This window comes from Dipodomys ordii, unplaced genomic scaffold (genome assembly GCF_000151885.1).
Source record: "Dipodomys ordii isolate 6190 unplaced genomic scaffold, Dord_2.0 Scaffold4, whole genome shotgun sequence".
In the NCBI taxonomy this organism is placed as follows: Eukaryota; Metazoa; Chordata; class Mammalia; order Rodentia; family Heteromyidae; genus Dipodomys; species Dipodomys ordii.
The window spans coordinates 11,582,776-11,610,332 of NW_012267220.1; the positions used below are offsets into that span (position 1 = coordinate 11,582,776).

General features: G+C 33.6%; 1 pseudogene across 1 annotated transcript; it reads right to left on the reverse strand.

Annotated features, from left to right (window-relative positions):
* Nucleotides 1-5,492: 5,492 nt before the first annotated feature.
* Nucleotides 5,493-15,974, reverse strand: LOC105991213 (annotated as a pseudogene). The gene is made up of 2 exons (XR_001175350.1): nucleotides 15,880-15,974; nucleotides 5,493-5,831 (listed from the first exon to the last, which is right to left on the reverse strand). The product of XR_001175350.1 is annotated as a tubulin alpha chain-like (transcript).
* Between the last annotated feature and the right edge of the window lie 11,583 nt (nucleotides 15,975-27,557).

Sequence of the window (27,557 nt, forward strand, 5' to 3'; positions counted from 1 at the left end):
AAGGGCATGTAGGCATTTCACATATATGTTTCTCTCTTAAGAGAATCCTCTTTTGGTCACGTTGTGTGAGTATCTAGAATTCTGTATAAGTTATCATATCCCAGTGTATTTTTTGCATATCAGAGAGAACATGTGCCATTTGTCTCTCTGAATTTGGCTTACCTTTCCTGACATCCGTTCTGATTTCTTTCTTCAGATTTTTACAGTTTCCACTATAAAGACCTTTTGTGTCTTTGGTTAATTCCTAAGTATTTCTGACACTATTGCAATGGAGTTGTTTTCATAATTTTCACTTCTGCTTGTACATTTTTGGAATACAAAAAGGATACTGATTTTGTGAATTGATTTCATATCCTGCTACTTTGCCAAGTGCTTGATCACTGTTGGAGCTTGGAGATGGACTTTTATAGGTTCCTTAGGTATAACATCATATTGTCTGCAAATAGGAATAGTTTGATTTTTTTTCCTATGTGAATCTCTCTTATGTCCTTTTCATGCCTATTGTTCTGGCTAGGAATTCCAGAACTATATTGAAAAGGAGCTGAGAGAGTATATACCCTTGACTTCATCATGATTTTAGGGGAAATGATTTTAGTTTTTCCCTGTTGAGAGTGATATTAGATGTTGGTCAGTCATATATAGTCCTTATTATTTTAAGGAATGATCCTTCTAATCCTAGCTTTTCCAAAGATTTTAACATAAATGCATGCTGTATTTTGTCAAAGATTTTCCTCTATTAGGATGATTATGTGGTTCTCGTCTTTGTTGACATGGTGAATTACATTTATTGATTTGTACATGTTAAATCAGAAATGCATCTGTGCAATGTAGCCTACTTTACATCTGTGTTCTTCAGAGAAATTGGTCTGTAGTTCTCTTTTTTTATTGGATCTCTACCTGGTTTTGTGACGAGTGGCTTCATAGAATGAGTCTGGAATTGCTCCCTCTCTTTCTATTTCCCAGAAAAGCTTGAGGAGTATTGGTGTTAGTTCATCTTTAAGCATCTTAACAGAATTCAGCAGTGAATCCATCTTGGCCAGGGCTTTTCCTTGTTGGAAGACTTCTGATTACTTTCTCAATCTCACCAAATGTTGTTAGCCTATTATATTCATTTATATTATTTGATGCAACTTACACAGTTTGTATGTCTCTAGAAATTTGTCCATTTCTGCTAGGTTGGCCCCCTTTTTTGTCTATAGATTTTGAAAATAGTCCTTTATAATCACTTGGATTTCTTAGATGTTTGTTGTGAGGCATCTTTGATTTTATTGATTTGAATCTTGTCTCTTCTTTTCCTCATCAGTCTTGTTAGTTGTCTTTCAATTTTATTTGATATTTTGAAAGAACCAACTTTATGTCTCATTGATTGCATGTATAGTTTTTAAATCTGTATTTCATTAAATTCTGCCCTAATCTTTGCTATCTCTCTCCATCTAGCAGTTTTGAATTTGGTTTCTTCTTGCCTTTCTAGACATTTTAGTTGCATCATGATGTTATTTTTCATGAGCAGTTTCTGTTTTATTTATGTGTGCATTTGGAGTTATAAGCGTTCCTCTTAGCATTGCTTTTTCTGTATCTCACAGGCTCTGATATTATGTGTTTTCATTTTCATTGAGTTGTAAGAACTTTCTAAGTGCTTTCTTAATGTTTTCTCTGACCTATGTGTTATTCAGTTGAGTATTATTCAATCTCCATGTATTTGTTTTCTGCAATGTGTTTTGTAGTTGAGAACTAGCTTGATCCCACTGTGGTCAGTTAGGATTCAAGGAGTACTCTCAACCCATTGAATTTGCTGAGGTTCTTTGTGTGCCTATGATGTGATCAATTTTAGAGAATGTTCCTTGGGCTACTGAGAAGAATTGTGAGTGAATTGAGTCATTGTTGGGTGGAATATCCTGTAGATATCTGTTAAGTCATTTGGGTTATAATGTCATTTCATTATACTTCTTTGCTGTTCTTTCATTTGATTGACCTGCCCTTTGGAGAGAGTGGAGTATTAAAATCTCCACTGATTATTGTGTTGGGGTCTATCATGTTCCCTGAGTTCAGAAGTGTTTTCTTTTTTGTTGTTTTGTTTTGTTTATCTTCAGGACTTGAATTATATTATTGCTGACTCTCCTTGCATTAAGAGTTTATGTGGAGTGATTTGCAGTGATTCTGTTCTTTCCATTGCAAGATAGCTTACTCTTTGATTTTGATGTATTTAAAATTAACCCCTTGCTTTAAGTCTAGAGTTTTCACTATGATGTGTCTAGAAGTAGTTCTTGAATCCAGCCTATTAGGAGTCCCTTTTTTCAGGTGGATGAGATTTTTTGATTCTTGAGATTGAGGAATTTTTGTTATTATTTTGTTGATTAGATTTTCTGAGCCTTTCCTTTTGAATTCTTCTCACTCAGTTATCCCAATTTTGTGTAAATTTTATGTTTGGAATGAATCTGCTAGATCTTGGGGTTCTCTTTGCTATGTGTGAATGCTCTTTTCCTGCTTTTGACTTTTTGTTCTAATTCATTTGTTTTATCCTCAACTCCTGATAACATATTTTCTATATCATTTTTTCTATTATTTATGCTTTCCACTGTAGTTTTACAATCAGGAAATTGAACCTTTCATACTTACAATTTCTTTGTTGAAGTCAGATCTCATGGTATTAATTTAATCTTTTACTGGAACTGCTTTTATGTTCCATTCCATATAGTTTGTGGGTGACTTGTATATTCCTTGCCATTTTATCCTTGCATTCTTCTATTTGTTTTTGATATCCCCATTTATATCTTCAGCCAATTATCTCATCATTACTTATTTTGTCTTCCATCTCTTCTTCACTCTCACTAGAGTCCTTCCTTGGATTGTTGGCTTTGGATTTGATTTGTCATCTTGGATGTTCAAATATGGTAATCCTTATTGTGATTTATACATTTGGTTCAGAAAATGTCAGTCATTCAGATTGTGGTTGAAGGGACTTGTGGACGTGATTAATTGGATGAACGTCAGAATTAGCATTTGTCAACTCTCAGCTCTGGGTGGTGAAAACAGTGTCACATGTTCAGGTCAGTTCTTAGGGCTCTGTTGTTTGGGAGGTGATCAGGTGAACTGGCCTAGTTTTAGGACCAATGTGAGGTTCCCTGTTACGTTGCACACAGATGTCTAATGTCTTGGCCCAGTTTTCTGTCTGGGTAGGCAGATTCCCACTGCTAGTCGGGAGGTTGTCCCAGCCTGAGTCCTAGACTGGTGTTTATTTCCAGAGTGACTGAGAGCAGTGATCTGGACTTCTTTTAGATTCCCACTATGGATTAATGGGATGTTATCTCCAGCTGAGTCCTGAATTGGAACAGTCATGGGCCTCGGAAATTCCCACATGGCAGGGCAGGAACATAGTACCTACTATATTCCCAGACTGGCACCCAGTAAAGTCCTGAACTGGCTTCAACTTCTCATGGGGTAAGGGGCTACATTCAAGTTTCTGGCACCAGAGAGAATCTTGGAGGATTTAAGTTCCTGTAGGACATGGTGGGGAATGCATCCCCACTTTACTTTCAGACTGCGTGCACATGGTCCCTACCAAATCTTGGATTGGAACAAGCTTATGCCTTGGCAGATACGACTTCCACAGGGCTGTTCTGGAAGATCTTATGGCTTTAAGCAGATTCCCTCTCCCTTCCCCCAAGGTCATCTAGGGCTGCAGAGGATACAGGGTCCTAGTGACCAACTAATATTGGTCCTGCAGAAGGGATATGTTGGAAAGCTCTGGCTTCTTTGCTCTCTTTAAGTATGGTGCCCCTTTTCACGTGGGAGGGAGAATATCTTCACCCATGCTGATCCCCATGGGAGGGGACATTCTTGTGATTCTTTATTTGTTTATATTTTCCTTGTCTATCTGTTATGGACAAGAGTTAGGGTGATTACCTGTTGCTTCACCGGAAGCTCACAGTTGTGTTTTAAGTTAGAAATGAACAAGTGGAATAAATAGAAATAAATTTACTATTTTGTTTAGCTATGGTTTTGAGATATTGTAAACATAATAACTATTTTGATAGAACATTATTATTTTGATAGAGCATTATTATTCTCTTGTAATTTATATCATAATTTATCTGTTCGTAATCACATACATCAAATACAAAAAGGAAATTTTTAAACCTTGATACAATTTTGAACTAAAAATTTGGTTAAATTTATACTTAATTGCACATCATGATGTGCTTCCAATATACTATTAATATAGAAATAAATAAATGACAGTTTAAAAATAGCAAAAATGTGTACAAAACAGGAATCACATATTATTTTAAAGATAAATCCAGCTAATATCCATGTTTAACACAAAAAATGTACAATAAATATGTGCAGTTATATGGACTTTAAATGATTAATATATATTAAGTATAAAATTAACATATATTAAATATAATATATATTAAGTATATAAGTAAAATAAAAATATACTTTCATAAATTGGACTTAGTCTTATTGATGAAAAAATTAGTCTTGACATAAATAATAAAGATGTACTGTCTAAAAAGGAGAATCTATATAAGTTATGAAGAAATATGAAGACACAGGATACTAGAGAGACATTACTAAAGAAGAAAAATAGTGACCTCGTATATACTTCCAAGTTCTGTAAGGATCACCTCTGCTACTTTCATAGTTTTAACTAATTATTATTTTCAGTACTAGGGTTTGAAGTCCGAGCTTCAAGCTTGTAATGCAGACATTCTACCATCCAAGCCATGCCTCTACCCTGTTACAAGTATAATGAGACACAATGCAGAATAAATTAAAATATCCATTAGGGAATTAAGAATTATCTGCTTGGGAATCTCCTCTTAGGAATACATAAAACAATGAGAAAAAGTATTATTTAAACTAAGATTTATGGAGATAAAAAGATATACCTTAGATATAAGGTTGCTTCTTTTTATATAAACTTAGTAATGTGAACACAGCATTTTTTTTAATTAATCAATTTGTCAAATGAAGGGAGAATTTAGAGCCAGGCGCCGGTGGCTCACGCCTGTAATCCTAGCTACTCAGGAGGCTGAGATCTGAGGATCGAGGTTCAAAGCCAGCCTGGGCAGGAGAGACTGTGAGACTCCTATCTCCAATAAACCACCAGAAAACTGGAAGTGGCGCTGTAGCTCAAGTGGTAGAGGGCTCGCCTTGAGCTGAAGAGCTGAGGGACAGCGCCCAGGCCCAGAGTTCCAGCCCCACGACAGACAAAAAAAAAAAAGAAGGGAGGGATTTCCTAGATGTCAGTGTTGGACAAATATTTACTATGAAATAACAACTGATAAGTTACACCATTTTTTTTCTTGTTTTTTTTTTAAATTTCTTAAAGCCTTAACTTTTGAGACATAATGGATTAAAACCTTACACACATGAAAAAAGACAGACATGATCACAGTTGAACAGAATCTAGTCAGAAACATTTTAGTTTCTGCCAGCTGATGGTGAAGCTGAAGTTCTGGGAGCATGACAAGCTGCAGGGTCAAAGGAATGAGTAATTAGTACTCCTTTCCTTCTTCCTCACCTCGCCTTCAACAGAATCCACACCAACCTCCTCATAATCCTTCTCTAGGGCAGCCATGTCCTCACGGGCCTCAGAAAACTCTCCTTCCTCCATCCCCTCACCCACATACCAGTGGACAAAGGCACGCTTGGCATACATCAGGTCAAACTTGTGGTCCAGGCGAGCCCAGGCCTCAGCAATGGCTGTGGTGTTGCTCAGCATGCACACAGCACCCTGCACCTTGGCCAGGTCTCCACCAGGAACCACAGTGGGAGGCTGGTAATTATTGCTAACCTTGAAACCAGAGGTCTGTGAAGCGATCCTTATTGCATAGGCCTTTTGTCACAGGTAGTTTTTTGAGGCTTGGTAAATAAGCCTTTTTTTTTTTTTTAAAAAAAAAAAAGCACAGGGCTGGGAAGATGGCTCAGTGGTAGAGCGCTTGCCTTGCATGCCTGAGGCCCTGGGTTCGATTCCTCAGCACCACATAAGAAAAAAGCCAGAAGTAGTGCTGTGGCTCAAGTGGTAGAGTGCTAACCTTGAGCTGAAGACCTGAGGGACAGCACCCAGGCCCAGAGTTCAGGACCCATGACCGGACCCCTCCAAAAAAAAATTAAATTAAAAAAAGCACAATATTTATAAATGGTAGTAAGCAGTTGGGGTGGCAGTTGACAATTGCACAATGACCTCTACCATCTGAAAACAATACTGCTCGACAGTTTCATTACCTAAATTTGTTATATATGACCTGTTAGTTAAGGATGTACATCTCTGTTTTGCTTTGTTTGCTTTGCTTTTTAATGGGATGTGGATAAACAACTGGAGTTCTCCTACATGTAGAAGAATTTCTTAAGTAAGTACAGCCAAATGCATTTATCAAGGTCAATGATACAAGGAATTATTATACATTAACCACTCAACTTGGTAAAGAAATTCTTAAAACCTCCATTTACAGGAACATAAGTGAATAACTTTGGAATTGATTTAATATAATGTACATAAAATCTATTCATGAATATGTAGCCAATTCCACTGGGGGAAACTAAGCAGTACTTAAATTACTTAAATTAAACCATGTTCTTAGATTATGTAACTATTATGAAAGTATTTTGAAAATGGTCCATCTCTCCAAAGTCTAAGAAAGTATTTTCATTAAGGAAGACTGTTAACAATTTTCTATTAAAAAGCAAAAGACTTATGAAAGTAAATATTTTCTATAAATGTAGAAATTCAAAGGCTTACATTAACTAATTCCAACTTACTACAAATTTAGAGCAATCACAATAGACAGCAGCAATACAGACAATTTCTGTGGTATGTTTTTGTTTTGTTCTATATATTTTATATTTTAAGAAAAGAACTTGGAAATTCACTGAAGACAACTTATTAATATTCACTTCCCTTTCAAAAATATCTGTTAAGCTTTCTCCCTCCAGATGTGCATTCCAGATGGTCTATGAATTTCCCAATAAGAGTCAAAGGGTATTTTTAATACAGAGAAGTCAGCTTTTTTTCTTAAAATCCAGTGGTTTTGCATCTCTTACACATGTAGTAAGGAGAAGAGACATTCTGTCTTTCTGGGACCTTCTATCCACTCTCACCTATAGACAAAAGAGATCAAGTCCACACATAATTTAAGCATTTTATACCAATGTTAAACAAATGAATACATTAAGACAGAAGAATTCAAATTTCTTACAGTTATCTCTAGTTATTCTGGACCTAAAAGTAACAAAACTTTTGAGAGAGAAAAATCTAGGAAACTGAAATCATAAAATGTCCATTTCGAAAGTTTTAACAAAAGATGATTCCAATGATTGAATTTCAATATTTACCCTCTGTATCTTTTTCTCTTTGCAAATTTTACAAAGAAAATGAAATTAGGCATAATAATTAAGAAATATTTGAAGAAAAGTTTCTAAACATTTTATGTGCTATCATCTACTCTGGATTCAGACATGTTAATAATAATGATATTTTATACAAATCTTCAAGTTTATTTATTCCTATTCAATAATCAATTCTTTTATCTTTTCAGATCATCATCTTCTGCTATAATAGAAATATATATGTACTCTTTGGTGCCTATGTTGAAGATCCTTTTCAACAGACTTGTACTCTTCACCCTATAAGTACAATGGGTTTATTTGAATTTCTTATTTGAATATGTCCCTATGCAACTTCTTCCTTAGGAAATATTTCCATATGGTGATAGTTGGAATACATACTCTTCTGTAGTGACCAATAATTTGCAATTGATCCTTGGTACCACTATCAATATTCCCTTTATATTATCCTGTCCTTTTATCACTCTAACCCCATCTCCATAGCTTTCTAGCATAGACAATGGTATAGAATTAGCATAATTATTTGTATTGATAGAAGGAACCACATGACCATTTGAAAAACATATCTAAAATAAATGAGACACTAGCATATTCTACTAAATAGATGAAAACAGATATCAGTGAAAAGTTAAACTATTACAGATACTGTGCTAAATAAAAATTTGTGCATTACATTTAATTAAACCCCAAAACTTTAAATTAGGTTTAATTTCAGACATTTTATTTAACGCTACACACCTCTCCTGACAATAAAGTCCACTATAAACATTATTGTGCAACTTAGATAATTGAATCAATAATTTTATACACTTTATATATAATTCTATGCACTTTATATTTAAAAACTATGATTTTAATAGTCATAAAATTTTAAAGGTAAAGATACAAAAATAAAATTTTAAATTAAGTGATGAGTTTGTAAATTTCTTTGAATAATGCTTCTGTCACTTCTGTGTCTAGATAACAATTCTGTGCTCATTTATGTTTGAGTAGATGTAGATAAAAGAAAATAAAGAGACTATGTTCTAAGTTATAAGGTCAGAGAGTTTATTATATAAATCAATCAACCAATCAACAAGTATTGACTTCTAAAATGGAAGAGAGAAAACACATAAAAGATGACCTTTTAGTAAATTTCACACTTATTCTAAAATAAATACTTTTTATAGACATGAATCTTATTGCCTCAAGTAATCAAGTGTCATATATTTTAGCCTAGGTTATTTTTATAGTTTTAGAAATGACTCACAATCAGATCAATGGATTAATTAAATCTGAGTGGGAACACTATATATTACAACAGAATGTGAGAAAATACTTCACCAAGGGAGAGACATAATCAGATATGAGTGAAATGGGAGACAGTGAGATTGGTGAGATAAGTTGAGGCCTAAAAGTGATAGACTAGAAAAGGCATACATGCCTCATAAACGGATAAACCTATGAGAAATGTTTCTTAAAAGTGGCATCAGAATACATTAGAGTACTCTTTATAAATGTATATAGTTCTATCAAATATTTTTTAATAAATTTTTAATATCACATAACTACTGGAAGATTGATCAGAAGCCTAAGAAGTTTTTCAAACAGAAGTATGGCAGAAAAGCAGAAGAAACCAAAAAAGAAAGAAAGAGAACTATTATCAGAGCCAAAAACAACATAAAATACGTGAAATATTTAAGTCCTTACTTAAAGTCTATAAATCATTACTGGACATATGGATTTTTTACTAGCTCTTCTTTATCAATATCCTTAAAGTACATAACTTGAAACAAACACATTTTGGAAAAACTCAAGTATTTCCCTAAAAAGATACTTATAAACAAAACGCTATATTAAATAAAATATTATACATATCATTGGTGCAATGGGTTCACCTCTATCCCTATTTAAACGATTTGTTTTTTCCCTTCCCCTCCACAAATTATACCAACATCAAATACAGTGAAAACAGGGGTTATACCATGGGGGAGGGACATACAAAACAAAAAAGAAATGTCTTATAAATATGTTAGACACAATAGCAAGAAAGAAAAAAAAAACATTTTGGGTTCATTTTGCTTAACATCAACTTGTCTGATCTTTTCTGCTTGTCTCAGACTTACGCTATTTTATTGCAAATAAGGGAAACTATGGAACCCTATGTTTGGCGCCGGTTGTGGGGGGAGATGGGAAGGGATGGGAAGGGGAAACAAAGGAAAAGGCAACAATGCTTGATAAGAAATGCATTCGTTACCTTGCCCATGTAATTTTAACCCCTCTGTATGATATTTTCACAATAAAAAAGATAAGAAAGAAAGGAAGGAAGGAAGGAAGGGAAAGAGAGAGAAAGAGAGAAAGAGAGAAAGAGAGAAAGAAAGAAAGAAAGAAAGAAGAAAGAGAGAGAAAGAGCTCTGCTGCTTGAGCCACAGCACCACTTCCGGTTTCCTACTGGTTTATTGGAGATAGGAGCCTCATGGACTTTCCTGTCCTGGCTGGCTTTAACCCAGCTTCAAATAATACTATTTGAAGATGATCTTTTGGAGAAACTTGATTTGATAAAATTTCAATTTGATTTAAAAAATTGTATATTTAGTATTTTTTTCTGACTAGGTCATTTAGATTTCTCATTTTAAGGAATCAAGGAGGGACAGGTAAGTCTTCATTATTTCAACATTCAATATTTTGAACATGTAAAACAAAATTAAATTCTGGAGCAATGACATTAGTAAAACAAAATAAACTACATTTTATCATTTCACATTCAATTTTTTTTTAATCCTGGAAAAAGCAAGCCTAATGATAAGTGGAACAAATAACTACTAAAAGTATTCTTTTGATTGTCACAGAAAATATACATACAACTCCTTTAGCTTAGATGGAGGTCAAGTTAAAACTTCTAGAACCAAACAAAAGACTTCCTATGTACAAAAAGTTTTTCAGCAAATAAATTATATTCTTTGTGTTTAAATATGAAATTATGCTTTCTTCTCTTTTCTACAATAATGCAGAAGTATATACAGAGAATTATTCTGTTGGGATGTGAAGGGTAAACAAAGGAGGAGGCTGCAATGCTTGGTAAGAAATGTACGCATTATCCTGCCCATGTAATTGTAACCCCTCTGTACAGTATGTTCACAAACAAAATAAAATAAAATTAAAAAATATATATATTACATGAGGTGTCTAACATTAATATAAAAGTCTTTGTTAAAATAAGTTTCTCCAACTATTAGCTAATTTAAAATATTCTTGCCATATTGATGTTACCTTTGTATCTAATATATAATATAACAAATTATGTTGTTCAATAGTTTTGATGTATTAAATGCATTTTTCTTATGGAATGTTTTAAACTTATGAAGGATGTTGAGAATGAGTCCTTCATAAGTTGAATTGCATATGTATTTGTCTCCTAGTATAAATTATATTTCACATTGACTAGCTAAGCCACTACAGTTTCAAATGATTTCCAGGACTGAAAAGATGGCTGACAGGGTTATATTTTACACATGAATAAACACCACACACAATAATTTAAAGCATTTCCAACTGAATTAAACTAAGTACTTCAATTATGAATGACATAGACATCTATTCTTCCTGATGTAAGAGTCAGCAAAGCTTACTTTTTAACATACCTTGTGAAAAATAATTGATTAATCCCTACCGATTATCATAGAGAAATTGTGAGATACCTCATTACTATCCATATCACCTGATAGTCAAATCCAAATGCAATCCCTAAACTTCAACTCTGACTTAATTTATTCATTTGGTTCCATATAGTCCTGATAAGTTTTTCAAACATTTAGGATTACACTGCTCATATGTTGCTACTATATTGAATTCCCATATACTTAGCCACTAATCTGTTGCAATTTTACTACATATTTAGTTAGTTACATGGTTTAGGTGCCCAGTCTGGCTGGGACTTGGAGTGAAGGAAGGTTCTGGAGTGGTGCTCAGGACTGTGCCTCTTTCTCATCTGGTATTCATGAAGTTTCTAATTAGTAGTTAGCTAGATGATTGCTTTTAACTTTTTCAGGTTGCTTTTCCCTTGAGGCCGTTTTATTTTATTTAAGTGTTTTGTTTTTCTGAGGCTGTTTCTGATTTTTTGTTTTCTTTTAAACTTTCCAGTCTACTAAGGAAACCTTCTCTTCTTTTAAGAATTTTAAATTCTTTTGCTACTTTTTGATTACTTATTAATTTAGAAACTAGAATCCATCAAAAAACACTTCTCTTTACATATAAGTTGATAAAATCATGATAGAATTTTTGTTCATGGATTCTGTCCACCTTCAAGTAGAACAAAGTTGAAGGTTGTTGAGGTCACATTTGAAGAATCTCCTATCACAGAGAGAATGAAATCCTGTAGTGAATTTTGTCACAATACCTGCTTATTCTACATGGTTTCTAGCAGCTACTCCTTTCAAAATGATCCTAAAAATCAAGTTTGTTAAGTGGAGCACCAAAGTCACTGAAATATTCTGGGGTGGATCTGCCTGTAGGTAGAATATAACATTGGGAAAATGTTATTATCAAATTGAAGTTCCTTAATGCATTGTTAATAAAGGGGGTGTGTGTGGCATAGATCCAGTGTTACCACAGAATCACCAAAGAGAAGGGAAGCCTGGTTATTGTAACAGATACTAGATATCTAACAGATATCACTGGAATTGTCTAGTTGATCATAATGTTCCTATAAATTTAATAGTGAACAACAACTAAGGCATTACTTCATGTATAATAGAAAAAGACTTTAGGTTCAATGAAAAGACCTCTTATATGAAGTACTATAACAAGGAGTAAAACACATACAATGCATTTCTGATGTAAATTAGACCATTGCTCCAGAATCCCTTAAATATTACAGTAGTTGAGAAACCTCAAAGAAGAATTCTTTATAGTCTCACATGTTTAGTCAATTGTCCTTCTGTACTTTTAAAACTTGTGTTTCACATCCATATGGTAGTGGTCCCAGTGGTTATGACACTGCCTTATAACTATATTCTTTATTCTCAAATTCATAGTCTGATATATTTTACTCATATCCAGGAACGGAAGAGAATCCCCACCCTGGTTCTCTGATGTGTACAATTAGGATTATTATGGTAGGAAAGAGCAAAGAGTAGCTGCTACCTCTATCTTTGAAAATAGTAGAGCAGAGGTAATATATCATATCTTATATGTTTGCAATCATTAATGTCACTAATACAGACATAAAGAATACAGGAATGGTTTTTCCTCCACATCCTACTTCATCTTGCTTATATGGCCTAAGAAGACAGATGAATCTTAGTGAAGGACAGGAGATTTTTATGAAGTTTACTGGGTAATGACTCCGATTGCAGCTGCTGTGCAATATTGGGTTCTATTGCTTGAGGAAATCAATACATCTTTGGGCACCTGGCATGCAGCTAGTGATCTGATGAATGCTTTAAACTCATACATTTTAGTAATGACTATCAGAACTAATTTGATGCTGGCAAAACGCATTCACTTCCCTGCCTCAGGGACCTGTCAGCTATCTAGATCAAAGTCATATTTTAGTCTGTAGAAATATGTGTTGACTTTCTCATCTAAAATTAGGCAGACCAGCCCATTGCATTGGTGGCATTAGTTGATGAACAAATGGAGACACCACTGTAAGACTACTTGTTTGCCAGTTCTGGGGCCACATACCATATTGGAAATTTTATGAGTCTATTGTTTGTCTGAAGTGTACCAAATTGTTCTTTCTAAAATGAGAATAAGTTTCCCACTGAGGCCCTTTGTACTAGCACATCTACAAATATGGCACCTGTTTCCTAAATCCAAAATAGCTCACTAAACCTTGTGACTGTTTTACTGTGACTTTCTTATTTACTCACACAAATAACTGCCGTTTAAGTGAAACTTTAAAGATATTCTGCAAGATAGCTGGTATACTGTATAGGTTTCACTACTGCTTAAGGCACATGATTAATTGGATTTAGTGGCCTTTAAAAATGATAATGAGAACCAGGGATCCCATCAGAAGCTTTTGGTTAGTCCCTGTTTAGGCATTTAGAGCAAGGGAGCAATGTGTTGCTGGTGAGAAACAGAACTTGGTTTTTTACTGATCTTAGAAGATCTTGCAGGCTGGACTATGAGTGAAAATGTTGTTTGTTTGTTTGTTTGTTTTTCTTTTAAATAACCAAATGTTTTATGGGAAGCATGTAGACCAGTATTTCATTATCAACCCGAAATAGTATGCATCAGTTCAGTGAAAGTTGATTCACATGTAGGCTATTGAAGAAAGTCCTATGGACATTTTTACTGCTACATTATCTTTTTCTGGAATCACCCTTAATCTTGGCTCACAGATGGTACTACATGATAACAGATATCATTCAAGCATAGACAAGAAGAAATGTGACTGGAGAAGAACTGTGGATTTATCTCTGAATTATATTTGTCCCTCGTATAAAACATTTACTGTGAGCTGATCTCAGAAGAATGATATTTTAATAACTAAGTAGATTGGTAAAATAATCCTTCTGGCACAAAATAATCTTGAACAATGGCACAAAATAATCTTGAACAATATGGCATTAGAATGGGCTTAGCAAAATGAGCTCCATTCACTAAGGCATGGTAAATAAGAGCCATTGATCACTGTTTCTTCAATAAACAGTAACAGCAAACCTTGAGGTTCCAAAATGACACCATCATATCGAGGAATCATCAAATAACTGGCAAATGGATCACATTGGATCAGTAACATTTGCGTGTTATGAATTGTGCCCTTTTCACAAAATTAGAGTATTTGAATATGCTATCGCCTCCATTTCCCTACCTACCATCATTGCATCACATAATCCATCACCTACTACCATGTCACTGTGCAAGTGCCAACCTCATATAGCTTAAAATGTCCTTCATGTCGGGCACCAGTGGCTCACGCCTGTAATCCTAGCTACTCAGGAGGCTGAGATCTGAAGATAATGGTTCAAAGCCAGCCTGGGTAGGAAAGTCCATGATACTCCAATTAACCACCAGAAAAGCAGAAGTGGTTGAGTGCTCTCCTTGAGCTGAATTGTTGAAGGTCAGTGCCCAGACCCATAGTTCAAGTCCTATGACCAACCAACCAAAAAAAAAAAAAAGTCCTTCAGAATGTGTTATGTATTTCAAGATCCAAATCTTTGTTATAACAAAAATACATGGTCTAAATCATTCCTATTCCTATGTATCCATTAACAAAGATTATGATTTCCTTGCTCACAACTTTAAGTTTTGTTTTGCTTTTAATTTAATTCTTTTTGGATTTGTGCATCTTGTGGAGCTCCAGAATGATGCTTTTAATAAGTAATTTAATATTTCATTGAACTGGAATTTACAATGATCCTTTTAGATCCATCACGCTAGTTAGTGGGTCAACATGAAAAAATAATAAAAGAAGTATTGAACTATCTTGGCTGATTAACCCTGAATAAGTGGTATTACTATTTTATCGCAAAATACAGAGTAAGAATGGGTATGTCCAGATTTCAAAATATCCATTAGGTTTCTTCTTAGCACTCCCTTGCCCTTGTGATGAATGATACGCAAAACTATGAAGGAGAGCTCAAACCACGATGCTAATATGCCATATCTTCACAAATTCTTATTTGAGTAAGATCACCAGGCAAGTATATAGCTAAGTACTTATAGAGGACAAAGACAATAGGAAAGCAGTAGTGGAAGTAGAGAGTTGCAAATACTATCTATGACATGACCATTGGCAAAAACAGCTAGAAATATTTATTCCTTACTTTGCTATCATTTGCAATGTATTTTAATATTTTGATCTTCTTATCTTTCTTCCGCTTTGTCACCTCTTTGTTTTTTACAACATATGTTAATAGAAACTAGTGGAATGACATAATTGAAAGCAACAGGTTATTGAAGAAGGGTAGGACTCATCTAGAAGAATGGACATTATCCAAAGGTAGGGAAAAAAGGATTTGTTATCATTTTCTGAAGAAGGAAGAATCTGTTTTCAGTTGTGCAGAGATGTTTTCCCTGGAAGGCAGAACTGTGAGATTGTTGTTGCCTTTAAAGATTCAATACAGTTTAAGAAGACCTGGGTCATTGCCAGGTTGATAAAAAAACTGTTATGATTTCATGATTTGATACTTTGACTAGACTTACCTATACTTCTCATACTATACTTGCTTGGATTTTTCTGGTTGGGAGCAACTACCTGACAGACAGTTATGGAGATCTAGAGGGTAGAAATAAGGAAGTGGCCATTTAAATATTTCTTGATTTGCTCACAGGTTGGTGTTATGCTAAACTATCTCTTGGCAGGGATAGGCCTCAGTCTATTTCACCCTTTCTGGAAACTCTTTTCATGGAACATCTGTGCATTTTTACTTCCATGATAAATATCAGGAGCTTCTTGAGACTATAGATACCACCAGTGTGCAGTCAACAGACACTAATGTGGAACTGAGTGCATCCCGTGGAACTGATGTCTGTACGTTTGTTTCTAGCTTGAGCTTCCCCACTTCTCATGCACACCTCTAATCCACCTATCCTTACCAATTGTCTAAGCTTCCAGAACTAGTATCAGATGAGAAGGTTACAGCCACACAGCAACTGAACAAACAGCTGTTATCATTTGCACAGAAATGCATCGTTGAGAACCACATAATTATAGATTACAGTCTTGAAATGGTTTGAATCTTGACTGGCACATAATTAACTCAGAAAAGTAACATTGGGAAATTTTGTCCTTGGAAAGAAAGGATTCATATATTCAATTTATCAATCATAACAGTTAACTGTCTAGTAATTAGAATGTTAAATTATCAGATAGGTAAATCTTAGTTAAAAAAAAAAAAAAACACAGACACGCTGACGCCATAGCTAATGACTTCTTAAAAGTCCCTGTTGGGTTTGATGCAATCAACATTAGTGTTCTTGTCAATTTCCTTTCTTTATTGATTTTCTCAATAACATTTTCTTTAACTTACAAAGGTCACTGAGACCAAAGTTGCTGTATAATGTTGACTGAATAGGTAGATGCATATGTTTATATTTTAACACAACTACTTAATGAAGTTTCTCCACTTTAATTCATAATTTCGCCTGCAAAATAGTTATTTCACATATTATTCATCATTAGACTTACCAAGTTATGCCAGTTATCACCCAGGTCCCTCAGTCTCATATACCTGTCTATAAGTTAGAGTTTGAATATTTTTTGATCACATGCAGCATAGTTTGTGTCCTAGAGTGGATGTATATGAAAACAAAATCTACTGTAGATTATCTCTTGTAACAGTTTCTATACTGAGCACAAGTAAGAGTATACTGGATTTTAGAGGGCAAATTAACTGTAATTATAAATTTCAGTGGTTCTAACTCCAACTTGGATGTTAAAAAAAGAATTAGAAGGTTTTCTCTTTTTTTGGTAAGAAATACTTTGAGCACCTATCCTGCAAAACTACAATGTTAGTTATTTCTAGATAAATGAAATTCTGTATCTGTAAGATGACAATTTTATGTACTCTTCTCTCAACAATGGAGTCTCAATTCTAGAGATTATTGAACCAGTGGCCAAATCATTGTAACCCTTCTGTCACAGAATGGTTGCTGGAAGTGTGAAAACATTCTTGAACTGACAGTTGTCATGTGACAAAATGTGTCCCAGATCCATGTAGATGTCTCCAAATTAGGTGAAATTCTAGCTAGTGAACTTGCTAGATAAGGACAGAAATATCTATGTCCCATCATTGCAGGTATCATGTTATGGCTAGGACCAAACAGAATATTGGTATCATTATCAAGGACAGAATGAACAAATTTGATGGTACATTTGCGCCTTGACGAAGTGTTAGACAGAACTGAACACAATTTACCCATAATTCATGAACTTTATTCTCATGCAACATGAGAGACTGAAAAATTTAAATTACTAAGATCATTAAAAAATGAAGGTTTGTGCCAACCAGCCATGTCATTTTTTATTTTTCTTGTGCATTGTGCTTTTTTTTTTTTTGCTTTCTCACAGGTTTTGTTGTTTTCCCCTTCACTGTGTATTTTTTAAAGGAAAAGAAGAAAAAAATTCCATCTTCCTTGACAAGATAGAACTATTTGTCAGGTTTTCTGGACATAATTTGAGAGATGAGATAAGAGACAAAAGCTATGCTATTGGGCAATCTCAAAATCTTACAATCAGGCTTCGTATCAACCCACAAACTGATCTGTATTCTATTCTTTACATAACCTTTTTCTGTTAGGCTCAAATTGAAAGAAATGGTTAGTCCTGGCCACTAATATTTAGTAAAGAAGCAGATTATTGATTTGTTCATTGATTCACTAAATTGATATTTGTTAGTATCTGTAATTTGCTTTGGATCCTTAGACAAAATAACAAATTTCAATAGCTATTGTCAAAATTATCATAATAACTCATGTAAGTTTGCAGAGAGGAAGAAACACATTGCAAAATAACAATATACTTTACAAGGACATTGACCTCAATTTAATATTTTTATGGGAAAGAAATGGGATTATAAGAAATACTTTTTAAATTTTTATTTTTTTGTATAGATGTTGTACAGAGGGGTTACAGTTACATCATAACTTAAGGAGTACATTTCTCGTCAAGTATTGTTTTCCCCTCCTTTATTATTCTCCCACTATCCCTTTTCCTCCCCCACATTTCTCATTCCTCCCTCCACCTTCAAGCTGTAAAGTTCATTTCCAGTATACTGTCTTGTGGGTATCATTGCTGCAGTGGGTTATCCTGTGTCTTTGTTTCAGTGTTTTGTTTTTCCATTTCCCCTCCCCAAATTAGACAAACGTATATACAAGATGCAGGGTACCAAAATCAAGTACAGTGACAACAGGGGAAGAACATACAAAGGAAATGTATTTTCTTATAATGATGAATTGAAAAGGTAGATTCATGTGTCTTCTTAAATCATATTTAATTGAGGTGAGATTTTCAAAATGGATAGTTACTAAATGGAACACAGGAGAGAAAGAATTATAGCCAGAAGTGGCAGACATAAAAATACTCTGTCAGATTTACATATTATCAGGTTCATTCATATTGAAAAATATTATGAGCTACTAAAACCAGAGACTATTCCAAGTTTTTAGACAGTGTTTTGATTTGTGACTTTGAAAAGATGATGTTTTTGTTTGAGGCCCAAACATTCTCTGGTAGTCAAAATTGTAGGAATAAATGCAGAACTCTTGAGGAACAAAAGGGAGAGAACAGATATCCATAAAGAAATTGTTCAGTCAGAAACAATAAATATCCAAAATGTTTAATGAAGCTTTTAATTTATTATGTGAACAATGGCAGGCAATTGACTAACTTTACAATCATGTACTTATTTTGAAAATGTCATACTTTTCTAATATGGACACCAAATTAGAAGTTCGGAGCAGTGTTAGGGTAGATAACAAGAGTTTATAATACTTATATTTACAAGTTAAAAAAAATAGATAAGCTAAGGAGTATCATGTATTTTATACAGATACTTTTAAACAATGTGAAAGAGCTATATAATGTAGAATATATGTGTCCTAATGAAAAATTTACCCATGGTAGGACAAGTTCTTAATTAGAAACCCTGAAGGTAGACATGAATATAGGACACTTGAATACATTTTTGTATATTTTTTGCACTGTTTGTTTGATATACATATGAATGAAATAAAATCTTGCACAAATCTTAAGCTTATATATATGCTTAATTTGTCTTATAATAAATTTTAACTATGAATCAGTATAAGGTTTCTTCTAAAATTTCATTGATCAAGTAAAAACCAATACTTTAAATTTTAATGATCCACTAGAAGATTATAAGTATGCAAAGGAGAGAGAGGATGAAGTAGAGGAAAATGAGTAGCATATAGATAGCTACTGCTTCAATATAGATGAGCTAGTCAGTCTATTGGAGTGATTTTGAAACTTCAAGTATGAGGCCTGAAAACTATTCATTAAATGAAATGAAATGAAAGTGATAGGAAGCCAGAGCAAAATTCATTTGAGGAGAAAGTTTTCAGTGAACAATTTATGGATGTAAGTTAATGAGTGAGAAGCAAAAGAGAATTCAACTCTCATATTTTGCAGTGAGTCTTTCCAAAAAGATGGTTAAATGAGGAGCGTGATAGGGTAGTAGGTAGAAGAGTATGGAAAGTTGAGCTTCAGTAGTTGTTTCTTATTACTGTAGAAGGCATCATATGTCCAAACTTTGCAATAGGGAGAACAGTACATTTAATTGAATGTTAAAGGAAAACAACGTCGTAGAATCAGATTTGTCTATGAAAGTAAACGGAGGCAATATGATTTAGGGAGACACGTGTCTACCTTCTCAATCATTTTTCACACACATAAGTATTATATATGAGAAATGTGGCTATTACAGGCAGGAGATATTTCTATTATCATGGCCTTGACTGATAGGACAGCAGAGTAATATATGACCAGAGAAGAAGAAACAAACAAGCAAACTTTACAACTTTTCACATTCAACTTTTGGAGGTAGCATGTTTATTATTCAAAAGCTGTTTACTGAAGTCAACTCATTTTATCATTTGTAATCAGATTCATTTTAAACATAAAGCCTTATGTGATTTGATCCTTGCTAAAGTGCTTCTTCTGAAAGGCAAAGCTAAATATATAAACAGATACCTAATTGAACTGTGAAATTTTACTATTGCTATTGTGTTCAATTTCCTTTGTTGAATTTTAATGTTAGAAGGCTATCAAAGCACAGCCATGGAAAAATGTCCTGCATTACAAATACATATATATATATATAATTTCATGAATATTAATCATGTTATTCAAACCACATTCTCTACTCAATGAAATGTCTGAATTTTTTGCATTCACATTATTTAGTACTAAAAAGGAATTAAAAATTAGAGATATTTAGCCAGACCCTAAATAGTCATTTTTTGCTATCCTCAAAAGAATGGAACAGCATGTATGCAAAATTTATTAACAGGAAAAATGTAATTAATAATAGTCTATTCCTTGTTTTAAATTTTCATTGGCATGACAGCTTACCTGTCAGTGGAAAATCTAGTCTATACTCACAGACGCTGCAATTTATATACTAGAGAGTGTGATGGAAAGACTTTTGATTTTTGCTAGTGCAGGGGCAGAGAGGAGCATTAAAATGCCAAAAAGTGTATGGAACTTGAAGAATATGAATTCTAGCTTTATTTGACAAGAAAAATTTGTCAAAGTCTCAATTGTACTTCTTTGTCCCCTGACTTCTCAGCCCCATCTTTTAACTCAAAATGTATTACTAACTTGATTTCCTCATTAATTATTCTGTCAAAAGAACATATACTTCTTTGTTTGCTAATCACATCTAAGTTGAAGCATTTCAATAGCATTTCTATTGTCTTTACTATATTTATAACTCTTTGAGAACAAACATGTGTCTCCAAGTTTACAGTTAAATATTTCAGTACTTCCTTCTGGACAATGTATTGGAATGAAGGAGCCTGCAAATGCTAATGGATACAGGTGGCATTTTCAAATGGAAAACAGCCACTACTGAGTTCATTTATATTAGGTAATTACACTTCTCATTATCTTTTTCTGTTGATGCCAGATTGGTTGTTACTCCAGAGGGAATACATATGTAAAAATTGCATTTTTCACAATTATTTAACATTTATTTGATAGCAAAAATTAAATGTAGATTTTTTTTCATATTGCAATCAAACATTTTTTTCTCTCAGTAAGAGCTTGCAAGATTAAAAACATATTACCACACATCTTATTTTGTGTCTATCAATCAATGCAACACTCACCAAGAAATAAGATACGTACATATTTCCAGTAGGAATGATTTAGTAAAGTTAAAACTTGCATTTAACTGTATCAGGAATACATTTGAAAGAATAGAGAGAGATGACATGTTGGTAGATGATAGATAAATAGATAGATAGATAGATGATAGAGATTATTTTACTAAATTATATTTTATTTATGAGGAAACCGGATATGTTTATCTTGAAATACTGTGAAGAAAATAAGCAAAAAAAGATCACATATTTCATACACAATGACACAATTATTTATTCTCCCTTCCACAAAGACAAACCATCTCTTCCCCTACTGCTGACCTCTTCAAGTCTTCTAAGATGAGTTTTGTAGCAAACCCATCATTCACATATCCATTGCTTTCTCTTTTAATTTCATATTTGTAACTATGAATTTCATTTTATAGTTCATTTCTCAACATTACATACTTACGTTCATTTCTTATGCAAACCACACATGTCTCAAAACGAGTACTCTTAGTATTTAAGATGAGAGTAGTCTGACTATTTTTGTTACAAGAAGGCAGGAATTCACATTTTATAAAGTTTCATATTTGTTAGTGGTTCTGTTCTTTGTTCAAAATAAGATGCATTCTCTCTTGCAAATTAATTATAACTATTTTGTCACACAAAGTTTACTGAATTTTTTCTTTTTCTTCCTAACAAACTATTTTTCAAATATTCTACCAATAAGCACTTTCCTTCATTTTCCTTCCTTTCTTGCTTAAGACACCTGTCAGTATATTTAATACTTTCTGTTATCACTTCAACAGAAGGGGCCTCAGGCTGTATCTTGACAAAAACACCCAAAGGTATCAGGTATCTACATCTCAAGGCGGCTCCAGCTGTCACCACCTCCCCAGGCCTTTTGTTCAAAACAGGGAGTGATGGAAGTGTTTGGTCTAATGATGTTTTAACATTTATTTAGGGCTTATTTTTTGTCAGCTCTTTAACATGTGAAAGATACAGGTCCTCCCTCCAAGGAGCTTCCATTCCAAGATATTAAAAATAAAAGGCAGACATGCAAAGGAGCTCTTTGTAAAATGTCTTTTTCCCAGGTGTAGTGGGATGCATCTGCAAAGAAGATATAAGAGGAAATTAAGATAAGCAGTGCAGACTCTCTCTCCTTACTGCTCTTTCTCTCCTCTTTCTCTGTCTCCCCTTGCATTCTAAGTTTAGAGCTTGATAGTTCAAATAAAATAAATTATGATAAAATATTCAATTGATTGAAATACAACTTTCTTACTTTTTATGTTCTTCATATTTTGATGATTCTGACGATAAATATTGATTTAGGGAGATAGCCTCTGTTGAGTTATTTCAGCTACAAACAGACATGCATTTTGAGAGATTAAGAAGATTTCAATATTTTAACACATGGTAACCAATTTTAAAAATGAGATAAATGAGGATTTCTGGCAATTTTTTAAGTTTGAGAAGATAAAGTGGGGCAATTTGGACTGTTCCTAATGATCAAAGAGAAAATGCCTCCTGAAGAACATTGGATAAGAGGAAAGCATTTGAAAACACATTTGTTTATGCTGCTTATTATGTATGACAACAGAGTGATAGTCAAAACACAAAAATGTCTTCCTAAATCAGGGAAGAATGCTTGTCAAGACATTAAAATATCTGATAAGAAGAACTTCCAAAATCTTATGTATAGGGTAAATGTGTTTGAATGAAATCAAGTGAGAAATGACAAAGAGTAATACAGAAAATATATTCTTACTATAAGATAAATTCACAGGGAGAAAAATATAGTAGAAAAAGAATTAATTTCCTATAATTTACATGGTTTGTATATCAATAAGAAGTTGCCAATATCAATAAGTTATTAGTAGATAATTCTGAGATGGGATTTCAATCTACAAGATCAAATATATAATATCCTAAAAGATGGATTAGAATTTTTTTTCCTCTGTGGCTAGATAGGAAAATTTTAGACTGTGTAAACCATACAGGTCTTTAGTAAAAATTTAATCCTACTAACAAAGTGTGAAACTGTACTGGACAATATACCCTTTAATTAAAACAGTGTAGCTGCATTAAGCCTATCTTTCTATAAACAAATTGTTTGACACATTTGGCTCATGATTTCCCATCATCTGTTCTAGAACCATTGAAGTCATTTGCGAAATGATTCCAAGCTGCTACTTTCGAATCTCTACCTCTATATTTTAACACAATAGTATTTTAATTTTAAGAAGGAGAGTTTCCTATATAAGTGATATTAACAACTGCATATTTCATTCACATATTTAAGATGGCTATATTATATATCACAATACCTTACCACTAAATGTCCAAAAAATAAGTCTCATAATACTTTTAAATTGATGGATATTAATCCTATTGGTTAAGTTTCAAAACACTTATGAAAAAATAAAATAAATGCTTTTGATTATTGAGAGTGATTCAGGCACAGGGAAACACACGTTTTTAACAAAGACTTCTTAGCCTCTTCCCATAATCTTCACCCAATGTTCTCTCTGAACATTTTTTCCCTGTGTGTTATGTCCTATAGACTAGATCCTTCATTCTCAGTGGCAGCTCCTCAGAATGCCACAAATATGAGACATTACCTCATTAGCCCTCTCGGCTAAAACCCATTTAACTGTATATTTTAATATGCATTTTTTCTCAATATAGATATTTAATTACATACACACATGATCATGTATAAATCAATATTTGTCTGGCCAACAGCACCATAGATTGTTGGATAAACAAATGCAACAAGAACATGTCTGTTTAAATTATAATGAAAATAAAAGACAGTCACTTGTCAGGACTATTTTGCTAACATTTCTCTTGTCCATTTTCAATATTTTCACAGATACATACAATAAAAATAACAAGATTTTAACACAAAAGCAAATACAATATTGACATCATTGAATGCATGTTTAACATCTTGGTTTGTTCACTGTAGCAGTTGTTTATTGGAAGTGAAATATATCTTCACATTTCTTACTGTTCTATCACTGCAGGTAGCAGAGTGTTGATACTGATGCCTTCTGGCTCCTGACATTCACTTATGTGCTTTACATCCTAACTCTGTGTTCAGTAACAGCTGATGGTAACAGTTAACATCTGAAAAGTAGTCATGATGTTATATTTATACCACATAATTCCACATGTACTAAGAGTCAGTCAGATTCCTTCACACTATCAGTGTGACATGGGTTTTAGGAGATAAAGGGGCCCAAGACAAGGGAATACAAATTCATTGAGGGCTCCAAAACATCAAGTAAGTTTAGTAAGATTCTAACATGTGAATAATTGTTGGATCTGTAACCAACTGGAAGGGCTTCATGGATTGACCCAGTTATAACAATTCTCATATTCTAGAGAAGGAAGGCAATTATAGTCTTTCTCTTGCAGTAGCTGAGAAATGTTCACTACTCTCTGAAGAAAAAAGCCAGTATCTATTTGGTATCTGTGAGAGGTGACTACATTTTGGACTAATAGCGATCTAGATAGAGATAACAATAACAGCTGTGGGTTGTGAGAAATAAGAGAAATATGTTAGTAACAAGATGAGGAAAACCCGAAAGAGAAACTGTTAACTAATGCCTAGTACTGAAGAGGAACTTTAAGGCTAGATTATGAAAATGATTCTTTTTTTGTTCATGTTTACAGTAAGAAAATGGGACAACATTTTTCTCCTCTTGAGAGATATTTGATGAGGGTTTATTGCTTATTTACCATTTTCAATTTCTTATTTACCAATTTTGATTTTATTTCACCCCAGTGACATCCTTTATAGACACATTATCACTTGCTCACTTTCTCTCATCCAAGAGAAGGACTTGAACTTGGTACTCTTTTGCTCATTGACTAGACCTCTACCAACTGGGCATTTCTCCAACCCCAAAATCTAGTTAATTTTTTTCCTTTTTCCTTTCTAGCAAAACCAAATGAAAACTTTCTATCATCTTCTAAACCACTCTCATAATAGTTTATGAAAAGTTGAGTATGTTTTAGTTCAACTCATCTCATGTTTATGACATTGAAAATACTTTGTTAATTTCATCAAGGTGTTTCATAGCTAAATATTTTAGCACATTCAATCATGTGCACACAAATTCTTACATAACTGAAACAATACAACACACTGTATAATTAATGAGATTTCCTTGATATCATCTGTTACTTGGTCCATGGCCAAATTTCCACCATTGACACAAAAATAATTTAAGCTAATATTCCTCTGGAAGTCTTTTTTAAGCATTTATGACCCAACACTGCCTTGATGTCTTTTGGTGGGTTTTGTTTGTTTGTTTTGAATTTAGCTGTCCAGTTCTACCAGAATATTTTTCAGGCCATTAAATACTACATCTTTCAAACTGAGTAATGAGAAACACTCATTTTATTCGAGTCTGCTACTGTACTCACATCTTTAGTTTTCAACTAGCATAAATTAGACAATATTCTAATTTCCATTAGCTAATATCTCATCCTTTAATAATTGCTCATCCCTTGATCAATGAAATGTATTACTGTTTATCTTCTTATAATCAGACTTATTTTTTAATTAAGCTTTTATTGTGAAATTACTGTACAGATGGGTTACAGTTACATGAGCAAGGTAATGAGTACATTACTTATCCAGCATTGTTGCCTCCTCCTTTGTTTTATGACTTTCTTTAATCTCTGCTAAGTAGCCTGCTCCTAGCTACGTTGTCTCATGTTTTGCCTTATTTTAGCTTTTTGTGTTTTGTGTTTCATATTTCTAAATGTTATTATTATTATTATTTCTGCTTAGAAAATATCTGTCCTTTTCCTACAAACCCATGAAAAGTACTTTATCATTAAAGCATTTTTTGAAACAAAAAAAAGACTTTCTTATCATGCTTGTTAGTTTTCTCGTTTTTTGTTTTTGTTTTACTGTAAGAAAATATGTGATCTAATCAGCTTATGAAGTAAAAGAATTATATTAACTAAGAAAGGAGGTTTCACTCTACAATTGATTTGTTTCATTGCATTTCAAAGTCTTTTTATAGTTTTAATGAATTTGCTTTCATTTCTAGTTTCACTTGTTACAGATAATTTCATTGTTGAGTAAGACATTTCTCCTTTTTTAAGAACCTAAGTTAAAAAGACCATGGTGTGTAACCACCATGGCCAACAAAATACAAGGAAATTAAGGATCACATGAATTTTCAGATGGCAAGGACAGAGGGGTACTAAGGTCCAATTTAAGACCAAAAGGCACGCACCACTTAGTAAACTAATGAAGGCCTATCACCAATGACAGTTTTCCAATGAGGAAGATCAGATTCTGATTTGACAGGCAGCAAATCAATGAAACAAACACATCAACACAGTTGGAAATGGGGAGTGGAGAAAATTGGCATGCTATAGTAGCACATAGTATTGGATAGCAGAAAACAGAAGAAAAAGAAAAGAAAACTGACCAGATACTATCCAAATTTGTTCCTGTATTTAAGATTCACCTTGTATCGAATCAGCAATTTAACCACACCCTATGCAATTATTGTGGAATTTTTCTCCCTCTCTCACTGTTTTTGTTGGCATCAGGCAACTGACATATATGCCTGAGTATGTTGCACCTACTGCATTATTTCACTGTTAGTAAAACGTATGCTTAAAATAAAAATCACATCAGACAAAAAGCAAACCTGTCGTACTTCTTTGGAGCTTTCACATCATATATAATCGATCATTAATTTCCTTGTGTAGAAAAGATAAAGGCAGAAATTTGACTTTTCTTTGGACAGGAATGTTCCAACATGACCTTGAACATAGTAATTGAAACTGATTTTTTCTCATGTGTCATGCCCTTACATTTCTAAGTTTTCTCTCCTATCCTGTTGAGTGCTGTTGTCTCTTTCAGCCTATAATGTGGAAGCTGCATCAGGCTCATCCAGCCTGATGAACAGATTGTCATCCATGTAGTGGATCGATGTGAAGTGTGATATAATGTTTAGATGGCCTGAACCCTTATATATTATTATGACAGAATTCACAAGTGTTAATTCAGCTTTCAGGGACTGGGGAAAACTAAAGTATGATTCATGTGCGTTGCGCATGAATGCTAGCATTCTGATTGTCTCTCTCTCTGGAATAAAAAGAATAAAATATCATGGGATATTCATGAGAGTGGGCTGGGAAAGTGGTTTAGTGTAGAGTGATTGCCTAGCATGCATGAAACACTGGGTTCGATTCCTCATTATGACATAAACAGAAAAAGCCAGAAGTGGGGCTGTAGCTCAGGTGGTAGAGCACTAGTCTTGAGCAAAAGAAGCTCAGGGAGAGTGTCCAGGCTCTGAGCTTAAGTGCCAGGACAGCCAAAAAATGAGAAAAAGAAGAAAGGAAGAAAAGAGACAAGAAAAAATTATAGTAAGTGAAATAAGCTAAGCCCAAAGAAACATAGGTCCCATGTT